This window comes from Engystomops pustulosus, chromosome 5 (assembly GCF_040894005.1).
Source record: "Engystomops pustulosus chromosome 5, aEngPut4.maternal, whole genome shotgun sequence".
NCBI lineage: Eukaryota > Metazoa > Chordata > Amphibia > Anura > Leptodactylidae > Engystomops > Engystomops pustulosus.
This window is the reverse complement of record NC_092415.1, coordinates 48,197,496-48,212,139: the sequence shown is the minus strand read 5'-3', so window position 1 is coordinate 48,212,139 and position 14,644 is coordinate 48,197,496. Positions and strand designations below refer to the sequence as shown.

At 40.6% G+C, this 14,644-nt stretch overlaps 1 long non-coding RNA gene across 1 annotated transcript in view; it reads right to left on the bottom strand.

The window, feature by feature from the left end:
* LOC140132748 (uncharacterized) overlaps positions 1 to 6,841 on the bottom strand; it is a 54,823-nt gene extending 47,982 nt beyond the window's left edge. Inside the window, exons 1-3 of the long non-coding RNA XR_011855705.1 lie at positions 6,769 to 6,841; positions 5,583 to 5,628; positions 4,455 to 4,552 (exon numbers count right to left, since the gene is read on the bottom strand). This is a non-coding gene — a long non-coding RNA (uncharacterized lncRNA). The remainder of the gene's footprint in view (positions 1 to 4,454; positions 4,553 to 5,582; positions 5,629 to 6,768) is intronic.
* Positions 6,842 to 14,644: the final 7,803 nt, after the last annotated feature.

Genomic DNA, 14,644 nt, shown 5'->3' with positions numbered 1-14,644 from the left:
TGTGTCACTCCCTCATCCCCATAGACTGTAAGCTCTTGTGTCAGCCCCTCATCCTCATAGACTGTAAACTCTTGTGTCTCCCCCGCACCCTCATAGACTGTAAGCTCTTGTGTCACACCCTCATACTCATAGACTGTAAGCTCTTGTGTCACCCCCTCATCCTCATAGACTGTAAGCTCTTGTGTCACCCCCTCATCCTCATAGACTGTAAGCAATTGTGTCACCCCCTCATCCTCATAGACTGTAAGCTCTTGTGTCTCCCTCTCATCCTCATAGACTGTAAGCTCTTGTGTCACCCCCTCATCCTCATAGACTGTAAGCTCTTGTGTCTCCCCCTCATCCTCATAGACTGTAAGCTCTTGTGTCACCCCCTCATCCTCATAGACTGTAAGCTTTTGTGTCAGCCCCTCATCCTTATAGACTGTAAACTCTTGTGTCTCCCCCGCACCCTCATAGACTGTAAGCTCTTGTGTCACACCCTCATCCCCATAGTCTGTAAGCTCTTGTGTCACTCCCTCTTCCCCATAGACTGTAAGCTTTTGTGTCAGCCCCTCATCCTCATAGACTATAAACTCTTGTGTCTCCCCCGCACCCTCATAGACTGTAAGCTCTTGTGTCACACCCTCATCCTCATAGACTGTAAGCTCTTGTGTCACCCCCTCATCCTCATAGACTGTAAGCTCTTGTGTCACTCCCTCATCCTCATAGACTGTAAGCTCTTGTGTCTCCCCCTCATCCTCATAGACTGTAAGCTCTTGTGTCACCCCCTCATCCTCATAGACTGTAAGCAATTGTGTCACCCCCTCATCCTCATAGACTGTAAGCACTTGTGTCACCCCCTCATCCTCATAGACTGTAAGCTCTTGTGCCCTCCTTTATCCTCATAGACTGTAAGCTCTTGTGCCCTCCTTTATCCTCATAGACTGTAAGCTCTTGTGTCACCCCCTTATCCTCATAGACTGTAAGCTCTTGTGTCACCCCCTCATCCTCATAGGCTGTAAGCTCTCGTGAGCAGAGCATTCACTCCTATGTTCCATATGTTTGTACTCTGTAATGTATTATTATATTTGTATATGTCCCCGATGATTTGATGGCACTATATAAAGAGTGTTATTATCATTATTGCTTGCAAAGTCGCCGGTGGCACTGAAAGCATGGTGGGGCATGGGCGGCGCAATGTTACCTCCGATCGGCGCTCCCCCAAACGTCATAGGGGGGCCGCGATCAATTGTCATGGCAGCCTCGGGTCCTCGTCAGACTGGTGGCTGAATTGTTTCTGCAGATTCTTTACCTATCACATGAAAAAACTCCCTTTTGCAGTAGTATTGCAGTATATGGTAGGAACCATAGAGGGTCTAAGAAATTGTGAAAAAAAAAAGAAAAAAAAAGTTTAAAAAAATCAAAAAAATTTATAAAATATTAAAATTTCAAATCACCCACCTTTCCCTGGAACTGATATAAAATATAATAAACAGTTAAAATAACAAACACATCAGGTATCACCGCATCCCAAAATGCCTGATCCATCAAAATATAAAAACGGTTATAACCGGCGGTGACCTCCGAGACGGGAAATGGCGCCCAAATGTCCGAAATGCGAGTCTTACACCTTTTTACATGATATGAAAAATGTAATGAAAAGTGATCAAAATGTCACACAGTCCTCAAAATGGTAGCAATGAAAACGTCGGCTCATTTCGCAAAAAATGACACCTCACACAGCTCAGTACACTGAAGTATGAAAAAGTTATTAGCGTCAGAAGATGGCAAAACATTTTTTTTCTTTTTTGTACACATTCGTTTAATTTTTGAAAATGTTTTAAAACACAATAAAACCTATATAAATTTGGTATCACCGCGATCGTACCGAACCAAAGAATAAAGTAGAGGTGTTATTTGGAGCGCACAGGGAAAGTCGTAAAAACTGAGCCAACAAGAACGTGATGCACATGCATTTTTTACAATTTTTCCACATTTGGAATTTTTTTCCTGCTTCCCAGTACACGGCATGAAATAATAAATAACATTACGGGAAAGTAAAATTTGTTACGCACAAAATAAGCCCTGACACAGCTCTGTACACGGAAAAATGAAAAAAGTTATGGATTTTTGAAGGTGGAGAGCGAGAAATGAGCGAAAAAAAACCTGCGTCCTTAAGGGGTTAAATACATCTTTTACAGGATATCTACAATCAAAATAAAGCAAGGGACACTTACTCATCTGTGACTGTGGTAATATTCTTATATTTGTTATCCATGACCTCCCCCCTTTTGGGGAGCATTACCTCAACCCCTCCGTATTGTAGCTTCACAGGATATTACAATGTCTTCCCCTTTGCTCTCCAAACACTTCCCCGTCCATCTGCCTGATGTAATCAGCACACAGTGGGTGGGAGGAGGTGAACTCCTGTGGCAAGGGCTCCTGTAACGCCCCCAGAGGGCCTCTGTCTCATTAGCATAATTTTAAAAGTTGATTTTAGAAGTAAGGAGGCCATGGATAACCAATATGATAAAATTACCACATTGAATCTATTAGAAAGTGCCCCTGGTTTATCATACTTGTTTTTGATGATAAATTTCCTTTAAGATCATCTTGTCCTATGTACAAGTAAACCCCCAATAAAACTCTTATGTTATGGCATTTGAATAAATGGCCATATTGTGTGTGAACAGTGTACATACATCCTTGTCTCTGGTTGGCTCTGACCTGTACAGGAGCCAGTTAGAATTGCATTAACCTTTCAGGAAATGTAATTATCTTCAGGCACTTTAGTTTTGTTTTATTTAGCAGGCACAAGAGTAAAGGCGTTCTGCTTGATAAATTGCACATAAAGCTTACAGGGTACTCTACAGAGATCAATGATATTCCATCTGTTACATACCATCCCGATCAATGCTGTGCTATAGTCAAGAAGGGAGAGATTGTCTACAAAACACAATACATAGAATAATATACCTAATATGTATTATGGGGTAGGTTTGCTTTGCATTCTGTGTAATATTTAATTCTGTTATTATAATATTGTACTTGTATTCTGAGCCCAGTAAAGTATAAAATGATTGATACTGTAGTAACGTAGATACTTTAAATGTATCTCTCAGATATAAATGAAAATAATTACATAGCCAATACACTCATTGCTACTACAACCGCCTAATGAGCTATCTATAGGATAATATTTAGTGAATAAGCGCTGCCCTGCAGCATCATTAAGGCTGAGCCCTCTTTATACATGGCAATATCTGTTGTCTATTCAATACTTAAAATAAAAAGAAATCAAACGGTTACACAGAGAAAACTCAGCTCATCTAGCAAAAAAAGATACTTTAACCCCTTCCCGACTTTGGACGTAGTAGTACATCACAGGCGGCAGGGACTTGCCACATAATTATGTACTACTGTGTTGCGCTTCTGGCATTGACTGCCGAACGGAGCCGATTCCAGAAGCTGCAGGTGTCAGCTGTATATTACAGTTGACACCCATCTCTAAGACAAAAGATCAGAGGAATCTCTGACTGGGGCATGTAAAGTAACTTTGACTCCCCCACGGCGCTTACCGGGGGAAGACCGAGGCTCCGATAGCAGCTAGTTATTTCTCCTAAAGACGGAGATACAAAATATATAACTGATGCAAACTATGGTATATAAATGATTGTAGTTAACTATAGAATAAAGATGATATATTATTTTTATGGGACGGTGTACGGTCCCAAAAAAAATCCAAAAAGAAAGGAAACTAAAATTGATGATTTACTTTTCCTCCATACATTAAAGAGTTAATAAAATCTCATCAATAAGCTAAAGACCCACTAAAATGAAGTATTGTAAAGTGCATCTAATGTTGCAGAAAATAAGCCCTTATATGTCCAAATAACCCAAAAAATAAGGATTATATAGCCATTAAAAGTGACGATGCAAATCTGCTCTGAATGGCGCAGCTTCCTTTAAAATAATTAGAGGTTTAACAAACTTCATAAAAGTTGTTTTACATACATTGAGGGGTGTAGTTTCTATAATGGGGTAATCTATGGAGTTTTTATATTATTTATTAAGTTTTTTAAAAAGGTAGAAAAAGTTGTTGAAAAAGTAAAACATTTTGAATTTTGAAAATTTTTTCAAAATTTTCACCACATATCAGTTTTTTTCATAAACACAAAATATACCACAAGAAACATGAAGTACAACGTGTCCCGAGAAGACAACTTCAAAATCACCTGGAAATGTTGAAGCGTTCCAAAGTTATAACCAATTATAGTGAGACATGTCAGATTTGAAAAAAATGGGCCGTGTCAGGAAGGTGAAAAGTGGCTTCGGTGGTAAGGGGTTAAACAGCTCCGTACGATGAGGTATAAAAAAGTTATAGGCGATATGGAATTTCTCAAAAGATTTACATTTGTTGTTGAAGCATTAAAACAAAAACTATATAAATGTAATATCTACATGATCGGACTTACCTAAAGAACAAAGGCGCTGTATCATCTGGATATTTTCCAATTTCCCAGTATATTTCATGGAATATTAAATAGTAAGTACAATTTGCTGATAAAAAGCTCTGTGAACAGAAACACAAAAACAAAAAAAGGCAAGATCGTTGAGGGGTTAAAACTTTTAAGGACTTGTATGACCAATGTGACTACTGTTGGTCCCCTGGTTACGTACAAGATGGGCTCTTTACGTTTGTTCTTAAGTTGAATCTGCATGAACTGGTATGGATTGAGTCATTCAGGTTGGTATACTGAGACACAATTGGGCACCATATATCTGTGAATGGGTAACAGCTTTAATATTGAGCTGTGCTTTTATTTCTGAACCACATGTAGGGCGACTAAAGTCCGATGGCCCGGAGAATATGCTTTAGTTAAAAATGCTTGAGAAAGCTAAACGTAGGTAATGTCCATGACTAATGCCAGCCATGACTCCAGGAGAGCTATTTTAGGAAATACTTGAAAGAATTTATGACCTCAGTCAATGACAGTCAATCACTGGTAGAAACTAGATGAATAGCCCATTAGCTTTGATTATTTGAGGTCAAAGACAGAACATACTGCACAATGGGCTTGGAAGGCCGATAGGCGGAAGAAATGGTCGCCATTTACAGCTGCTCCAGTACAAATAGGCAGGGAGAGGCTCAGGTAGTCAAACATGTCACTTTTACCCTCCATTACACTTGCAGTCCTTCTTTGGGATTTTAACATTTAGGAAATTAGTTTGTGAATGGGACTTGAAGGTAAAAAGTTCTGATTCCTAGACCAACAAGCATAAAAAACACAATTTTTTAAAAACAAAAAATCAACCGGAATATCAATGCACAATACAAATATTCGCTCTTGTCATTCTTTAGAATTATTTCTTAAATTTGCAAACACTAGCAATACACTGCAACTATGACCATGCTAGACATTACATGGAGTCTATGTATATCTTAATCACACAAAGTAAATCAGCGTTAACTAAGGAACATTTTAAGCTGTTCAGATAGAGTTACAGTTTTCCAGGGATCTGTCATTTAGGGAAAAATAATTTTCTTCTTTATGCAAATTAGCGGCTTTTTGCACCCTGGTCACAGTCACTGGTGCACCCACCTTTTGTATTCTACTCTGCCCTCCTCCACCATTAACATAGCTGACACTGCACCATAGAAAAAAGGTACAAAAAGAAGAAAATTAGTACATCAGCAGAAACAAGCATACCCTTAAAGGGGTATTCCGTCTCACACAAAAACCCATGATGATATAAATAAATGAGTACAACAATACTCAATGTCATTAGTCACAAATCGGAGCTTAAATAGTTTGATTTTATGATTTACAAAATTTATGGCCTCTCTAAAGTAGATGGAGTTATCACTAAGATGGCCGCCACTGGAAACTACAAGTTCCATGATCCTCTAGTTCTCAGTTACTCCTCCTCCCTCTTATTATCTGCTCCCCATGATGACGTAACAGACTGTGCTGCAATGTTACCATAGTAATTATGTGTAACTGCCATCACTGCACATGATCTCACTGAGATGATGTCTCACCACAACACTGGCCATACTGGATGCACTTCAACCAACCGACTACAGCCAAACGTAGTGGTGATCACATGACCTGCCCAGGCTGGTGCAGGACATGTGATATGGACATGTGAGCGTCAGCCATCTTCTCTCCAGTGTCTTCTCCACAACGGACCACGCGGAGGAAAATAACAGACCAGTAGCATTTAAATTCTTCATTACAGTGTATGTCATTAGAATTTTCTGCTAAGCGGAGCAAAATTTTAAATAACAACTAATTACATATCAGCTTATATTTTGAGTGCCCATTTGTACATGAATTATGCTTATTCCTGGAATACCCCTTTAATGTACCAAGAAGCTGAATTTTCTCTAACATAAGGCATTATAGGAAAACAGGAAAGGAACTTTCCGTTTAGGTACGAGTGCGTCCCGTGTAACCAAGACATATTGCTGGATTTGTGACCGAACATCCTATCCAGCAAATTGATGCCTCTGGTCAACTAGCAATGGCTGTGATTGGGCAGAGGTGTCCCCCTGGACATGCACAGCCATGGTTCGTTGGCCAGGGCCTTAATTGGCAGTCTCCGTAAGGAGAACTCACACTTCACAACAGCAGAACCTAAAGCACAGACGACACATGCACATAAACACACATGCAGACATATGCAGGTACTTGCACAAATGCACATACATATATATATATATATATATATATATATTTAATAAACATTTATTTTCACATACACATATTTCTCACATATACTTACCCACAGTGTCATGCAGTCTTCTCATCGGGCAGAGGGTTACTCATGGATCACTGCTTTCTCTTCCTGTGTAATCTGAGGCAGACACACTTGTTAGTATAAAATGTGGTGGGTGGTTTGGTTGACCATGGGCCCCCTAGAAGGCTTGGACCCTGGGTTACCACCCAAATCACCTATATTATAGTCCACTACTGCTTCTTGCAGCGAAAGACCTAGTGTACATATTTTCCAGCTTAGAAAGAAGCACCGAATGGTGAAAATGATCTATATATTTTAATACATCTGAAATGAGAAGTAAATATTTCCTTTGATGACTTTATCTTGATCTTGTTGCAGAGTACTGGAAATTGATGTTATATCTTCTTTTATCATAGTTCTGCCGGGAATCTCACACACCTTCACTTTAAGGATGAAAGTAGTGATAGGATGCATGTATACTGCTATACATATAATATATAAGAATAAGAATATAATATGCAGGTTTTCTCAAAATATTATCAAATACAGTAATGCAACCAAACTTTTTTTTTTTGCAAAAAGACCAGACTTTTGTTCCTTGCTAAAAAAAAATTAATAATAATTTAATAAATTGAATAAATATTTTAATAAAATAAAACATTTTCTTTGGGACCCAAAAATTAAAATCTATCCCTAGTTCCAAAGGGCAAAATAGCCATAATATATTATTTACACTCAGGCACAAATGTCCACATTATACACTGACAAACAAGCGCTATTACATTAGAAACAAGAAACAAGCCTACCGTAACACAAGTCAATGGTGAAATATATATCACAATGTGCACTGTGTGATATATTTGGATCAATGTTCCAATTGCGGAGCAGAAGCACTGGCACTAACGCCAACCTCAGGGTCTCTCTAGTCACTCCGTATTGGTAGCACATGGGGAACCTGCAGCAGGGATAGTGGTACTACACATGCACACATTTATACACTCATGCACACATATGTATATACTCATTGTCAGGCAGCCCCAGGAGCAGTAGCTGCTGACCACTTGTGGGAGGTAGATGACAGGAAGGAGAGATCCTCGGGATGATGTGCATGGTATGCTGTACAATGTGCAGTACGATATTTATAATGGTGGACATTCTCCATTCTTCAGTGTGGGAGTTTTGGTGGCCATTGCCCCTGCCACTTTGGGTCCCATAGCAGCTGCTATGGATGCTACCTCTGTAGTTAATGCACCTGGGTACAATCAGGGCCACCACTAGGAATTTTGTCTTCCCACACTTTAGTTCACATCTTATACTATTATGCCACATCACATATAAGTACTTCATAAATTTATTCTCCTATATATAGTTATGCAGTAGATTGGTAGTACCACCACATACCCCCCCCCCCCAGTAGATTGTTTGCCACTGAAGCAAAAGCCCCCAGTAGATAGGAAACCAGAGCACATGCCCTCCAGTAGATAGGTAGTCAGAGCACTTGCCCCTGAGTAGATAGGTAGCCACAGCACATGCCCCCAGTAGATAGGTAGTCAGAGCACTTGCCCCTGAGTAGATAGATAGCCACAGCACATGACCCCCAATAGATAGGTATCCATAGTAAAAAAATAAATAATGCTCACATACCTGCCCTGCCTGCAGTCCGCTCCTCCTCGCTCCAATGATACTAAGAGCGCTGGCAGATGCCGACGTCCACTCTTTTCTATAACCAGTGAAGTGCACTCTCTATGACCCAGGTGCTAGTGCCTAAGCAATGACGGTAGTGGAAGCACCTTGCAAAAAGGCCGTAGGCAGTGGTAACAACGCTGTCTGCATCCAGCGATCGGCGCTGTGTGCGTACTAGACACACAAAGTGCAGTTTGCTATTGACTGCAGCTTGGGCCCTGTCTAGGGGCCAGGCCTAGAATAGTTCGCTATTTCCCTCTATGATGACGGCCATGGGTACAGTGTGTGACTCCTCAAGGTGCCCAGTAACATGTAAAGAGAACAGACGTGGCACTCAACAAGGTAGTAAAATGCCATTGTTTTATTCACTCATGTGGTACTTTCTCAAGTCTATCAAGTGTCGCAAAGCACCCATTGCCCTCCCGCTTACCGCATCCTGTACCTACAAAGCGAATCAGTGAATAGAGTACCGGAATTGGTGAGTGTCGTGTTTGTTCCTCCTTACCTGTTTACAATCTTCTAACGGTGCTGTTAGACAATTCAATTACTATTGAATCCATTTAATCCATTGTCAGGCAGCATTGATCTGTCCCAATATTCTATCGACTCTGATTGTAAATATCACCATCTGAAGCCAATAGCCCCTGTATGTCCCACCAGGGCCGATTCTAGCATATTTGCTGCCTGAGGCGAATATTAAAATGCTGCCCCCCCCCCACTCCCTGTTAAGTAAATGTTGAAAACTTTACTAACAACTAACATCGACACAGACAGCTCCCTGACACTTTGTGACTGACTACAGGTTCTCAGAGGCATTAGTGGCATCTAGTACCTTATAGATGACAATCTCTTCCATCAGGAGGACTTTATTCCGGGTTCTCCAATCCATGACGTATCACAGGTGAATTCACTGGCAGATGTCTTCAGCTCCATGCAGCATCTCCACCCGGCGTCCCTAAAAATACCACAGTCACTTACTGTATAAAGTCTCCTGGATAACAACACTGCGCTCCTAAATATTATATACCCCTCACAGCACAACTGACCGCACTCTCCCCACATATAAAATATCCCTTCATATATATTTCTACTGGAATTATAGCATGCTAAGCACCAATCAATATACAACACCCCCAATTTATTAATACAGACCCCCTAACATTTGGTTTAAATGAGTAATCTATGGTATCCTATAACTAATATCCCACCCTGTTATTATGTCACATGATTTTACATACAGTGCTCCCCTGACCAATGTGAATATATAGCACCCCCTAATATACAGCCCCCCAGCTTAGTAATATACTGTATCCCATATACAGCCCCCCCAGCTGAAATCTGGCCCCATATAATATATACTGCAACCCCCCCCCCCCCAGTATAAAACAATTCTGGCCCCATAAAATATATACAGTACTCCCCCCCCAGTATAAAACAATTCTGGCCCCATAAAATATATACAGTACCCCCCCCAGTATAAAACAATTCTGGCCCCATAAAATATATACAGTACCCCCCCCCCCCAGTATAAAACAATTCTGGCCCCATAAAATATATACAGTACCCCCCTCCCCTCTATAAAACAATTCTGGCCCCATAAAATATATACAGCCCCCCCTCCCCCAGTATAAAACAATTCTGGCCCCATAAAATATATACAGTACCACCCCCCCCAGTATAAAACAATTCTGGCCCCATAAAATATATACAGTCCCCCCCTCCCCCAGTATAAAACAATTCTGGCCCCATAAAATATATACAGTCCCCCCCTCCCCCAGTATAAAACAAGTCTGGCCCCATAAAATATATACAGTCCCCCCCCCCCCAGTATAAAACAATTCTGGCCCCATAAAATATATACAGTCCCCCCCCTCCCCCAGTATAAAACAATTCTGGCCCCATAAAATATATACAGTACCCCCCCCCTCTATAAAACAATTCTGGCCCCATAAAATATATACAGCCCCCCCCCCCACTCCCCCAGTATAAAACAATTCTGGCCCCATAAAATATATACAGTCCCCCCCTCCCCCAGTATAAAACAATTCTGGCCCCATAAAATATATACAGTACCCCCCCCCTCTATAAAACAATTCTGGCCCCATAAAATATATACAGCCCCCCCCCACTCCCCCAGTATAAAACAATTCTGGCCCCATAAAATATATACAGTACCCCCCCCCCCAGTATAAAACAATTCTGGACCCATAAAATATATACAGTCCCCCCCTCCCCCAGTATAAAACAATTCTGGCCCCATAAAATATATACAGTACCCCCCCCCAGTATAAAACAATTGTGGCCCCATAAAATATATACAGCCCCCCCCCCCCCAGTATAAAACAATTCTGGCCCCATAAAATATATACAGTACCCCCCCCCCCCAGTATAAAACAATTCTGGACCCATAAAATATATACAGTCCCCCCCTCCCCCAGTATAAAACAATTCTGGCCCCATAAAATATATACAGTACCCCCCCCCCAGTATAAAACAATTGTGGCCCCATAAAATATATACAGCCCCCCCCCAGTATAAAACAATTCTGGCCCCATAAAATATATACAGTACCCCCCCCCCAGTATAAAACAATTCTGGCCCCATAAAATATATACAGCCCCCCCCCTCCCCCAGTATAAAACAATTCTGGCCCCATAAAATATATACAGTACCCCCCCCCCCAGTATAAAACAATTCTGGCCCCATAAAATATATACAGTACCCCCCCCCCAGTATAACACAATTCTGGCCCCATAATATCCATATAATGTATACAGCATCCCCCCCCCCCACACACACAGTATGCAACAAATATGGCCACATAGAATGTATACAGTACTCCCCCCCTCCCACGATAATGACACCTCCCCACTCCCCCTTATTGGCCACATTTAATTAATGAAAGTACATGAAAAATAATAAAAATCATACTCACCTGCAGGCAGCTGCTCCCTCGGTGCGCGGCTCCGGTCTTCACGGGGCTCTCCTGTGAGCCGCGGCTCCGCACAGCGACACAGGCGGCGTTACGTCATGACGCCTGTGTCGCTGATTGGAACGGAGCGACGCAGCTGCCAGAAAGGCGCTGCGTCGCTCTGCATATAAATCGCGCTTGTGTCTTAAAGAGACAGACGCGATTTATTTAGCAGGTGGGCGATTCGGGCGTTAACGGCGCCCGAATCGTCCACATTAGAGCGGCGAATTTTGCCGCCCTTTACAGGGATCCGCATTCTGCCGCTTGAGGCGAGATTTTCATCTCGCCTCATGGCGGATGCGGCCCTGTGTCCCACGGTGCCTCACTCCTGCACCATACAGGATAGTCATATAACAAACACATCAAAACTATTTTCTTTTATAATTTATACTTTCTTTCAGCTCTTTGCAAATTCCACAAAACTCCCCCAATCAGTTATACCTTCACCCAATCCCTAAACACTGGATAAATTACACTGTTCTCTTGGGCGTTTCCAAATATCATTTCCATATTGATGTACAGTAAATAATATAGGGACATATACTTATTGGTAATTTGGCGCCCTCCAAGACATAATCATTATCATCCAATCACAAAATAAAGTTAAACTAAAAAATATCCCTGTGCATATGTTCTGGGGCTGTGCATTCCTTGGCCGCTTCTGTAGGAATGACCTGGAGGCTTCGCTTTGCGGTGGGCTTTGTCAAAGACCAGGGGCCAGTTAGATTCCAGTCCCAGGTTGCAGCTAGTACCATCACCCCCCTCAGTGGTCCAGGGAGTCCACAGACTCTCTTCCCACAGTGACTTTCTTACGGTCCGTCCATCCGAACCATGACAGGTGCTATGACAACTCATTGTTATAACTGAATGCAAAATGGAATTTGCATGTTGATAGCTGTGCTGTCTATAAGTTGGTAACTCTATATAATGTATAATGTAATGTATAGTGATTTATAAGACTATGTGCATAATCGGGGGGGGGGTGTTGGGGAGGAAGGGGGGAGGGAATTTTTGTGTTTGTATATGTAAAAAAAATTTTTTAATAAAAAATGTATTTGATTTAAAATATAACATTTATAACACCAGATAGATAGATACAAATAAAGGAAACCAAGTCTGCACAGTGGAGAAAAACCTCAGTAGAGGGGATGCAGAGCCTCCACTGATCCTGGCAAGATCCTTCAGTAGTAAAGTTGAAAAAAGTGTAGGCAGTACATCCAAAAATCCAAAGGGTGAAGTTTATTGAAAAAGTGTCGACGTTTCGTGTGAACCACCTTCACACCAAAACGTCCGAGTGCTGCCTACGCTTTTTTCAACTTTAGATAGATAGATAGATAGATAGATAGATAGATAGATAGATAGATAGATAGATAGATAGATAGACCCCAGCAGGAGTAAGGATTGTTGGAAAATCAGAGTGGACAAAAATTCATTTTTAAATTCTTACATAATTCTTGCAGTCTAAAAAATATCTATTGGGAACAACACAGAGTAAATGAAGTGACAACAGAAGATTTCACAGGATTAAAAAGATGTGTTACTACGCAACAGTCAAGTTACATTCTGCTTGCAGATTTCCTACTGCTAAAAATCAGTATAACGCTGTATTCTTGTGAACATACCCTAATAACATTAGAACTTCACACCTGCCAGCTTTTCCAAATTTACATTCAAAACAGCGAAAATAAAGAAACACGTCTTAGCACAACATGGTGATAAGATATACTGGAATATCTGGGAATATTGAAGAGTAATACGATGTGCCACCCATAAATAAACCTGAAACAACCAAGCGCCACACTCTCCCCACCCTTATCCCAACACCAAGTAAATTACACTGATGTTTGGGGCATCGCCACCTATCTCTACCATATTGATGTACAGTATCTTATATAAGGGCATATATTTATAGTTGTAGTTAATTCTGCAATGCTGTCTTATCTGAAGTATTACAAGCCATAATTACTATCTAATGAGAACAAAACAGCCTGAAACCAAAGAATAGAACTGAGCAACCTTATTTATACTGCCAGGTTGTAATCTGTTTCACAGCTGCCTACACTTCTAGAAATGAAGATAAACAGGTTCAAAGCAGCCAAACACATGGTAAACATTCAAAAAACACATGCATTTTTTTAAAAGGACTGAAAACGCATGCTTTAAAACGGTCCAAAAACATGACACTTCCCAGTACACGGCATGGAATATTAAATCCCGTCACTAGGAAGTGCAATTTGTTAGGCAGAAAACAAGCCATCACAGAGCTCTTTACGTGTAAAAATAAAAAAAGTTATAGATTTTTTAAGGTGGGGAGAGAAAAACAGAAATGAAAAAAACAAAAAAAGGCCAGGTCGTTAAGGGGTTAAACTTGAACTTGAACAAGCAATGCTCTGATCCATTATTCAAATCCAGTGCAGTGTAATGTAACTGAAATACTTTAAGACACTATACCAGGACACTTGATGGAGGAGCTACGGTCCCACTGAGAAAGTCCTCAAAAAGCTCCAACAGTCATAAAGAAAATATTCAATAGAAGCGATTCCACCTGAAACTCATCTCAGCCCTGTGCATAGGTTTAAAAAGCAAACATTAGTACAGATGATCCAGGTCTATATTCAAAAATCCATTTACAAAAATATATTCTCAAACACCAGTATAAAAGTAGGCCTATGGTAATTCTGCTGCAGTAAAGTCTTGGTAGAGCATCTGGTGATGTCCATGAGTTCAAGACTTCAGGCTGTCATTGCCAACAAAGGGTTTTCCACCAAGAAAAAGAAATTAATATTTTATTTACAATTATTTAATTTGTCCAGTTACTTTTGAGCACCTGAAATGAAGGGATTGTGGAAAAAAAAGAGAATAAAGAATGTTTTGATGAGACCTACATGTCTATTTTTCAGAGCACCATAATATCTAGAAGAGACATACAAATAGATATGTAAAACCAAAAAGCAGATGTGTCAGTGCTGACTTTCTCATCCTCATCGGCCACCATTACAGACCAGAGTAACCATTTGTAATTCCTGTGGAGTATAGTAAGGACAGAGCTCCATCTAACTATTGAAGGATGGGGTAGTCATTTAAGCTACTGCTTATCAAAAATGAAAAATGACCTTATTTTTACAATAACAATTCAATTTAAAAAGTCTGAAACAACTTCTGAAACACAACTTCATTAGCCAAATGAGTTCAAAAAAACTACTGTGAATTCACAACACTACGCTTTAATCTTAAATGGCGCTAGTAGCAAAAGTCTGTCTTTCTGAT